Consider the following 841-nt stretch of genomic DNA (forward strand, 5'->3'; position numbering starts at 1 on the left):
TCTGAAACTGCTGGTGCTGCGGGTCTGCAGCTGGATACTATTGGTGAGAACGGGGCTTTAGACTGAGGCCGTTTCGCCTGATTACCTTATTGACGCATTTGCTAAGAATTGATGCCGTTTAGGCGCTGGGCATCTGATGCTAGTGTAGCAGAGTGAGGTATAGACCCAGTATGATTGGCTGGCGTTACCCAAACAGGTGAACCTATCAGTAGGCTTGTTTGAGATGAGAAAAATCTGTGCAGAACAGAGATGCATGCCGCGAGATGCATGCCAGTTAGAAAAGTATCCGAGTTACATCCGACTTGCTCTGATGTCATGTTGACGTGTGCCAAAAAACTCTCGCGACAGCGAGGCGGCTGTGTCGGATTGTGCAGTCGGTGACTGCGCTTATTTCACTCCTCCCCTCACTGCAGCGGCCTACTCTCGCCTACATTTCGAGAAGGGTATAACTGCAGCCTGGAGATAATGGGGGCAGGAACTCCAAAACGGGGTGGGAGCTCCAAAATAGGGCGTGGCTTCCTTCCATTGACAGACAGGCACATGACATGCATGCGCATTTTTTTACCCCAATCCACTTCAGTGCAAACTCCGCCCCACAGCTGATTCTAAAGATTTTATTGGTTGTGTCAATTAAAGTGTTGATTTCCTACACAATGCTACAAAAAATGCTAACCCCTAAACCTACCCCACACCTGACCCTAACCTTAACTAGTGAAATTGACTGCACTGCGGGATTGGCGCTGAATAGCGTGGTAAAGAAAGCTGCAGTTCAGGAGATAAACAGTTAATAAGATTATGCGATATGAGATCGTTCCGTAACTCCCCAACCGGACCTCACCCA

Source organism: Sinocyclocheilus anshuiensis, unplaced genomic scaffold (genome assembly GCF_001515605.1).
Source record: "Sinocyclocheilus anshuiensis isolate Anshui unplaced genomic scaffold, SAMN03320099.WGS_v1.1 scaffold831, whole genome shotgun sequence".
In the NCBI taxonomy this organism is placed as follows: domain Eukaryota; kingdom Metazoa; phylum Chordata; class Actinopteri; order Cypriniformes; family Cyprinidae; genus Sinocyclocheilus; species Sinocyclocheilus anshuiensis.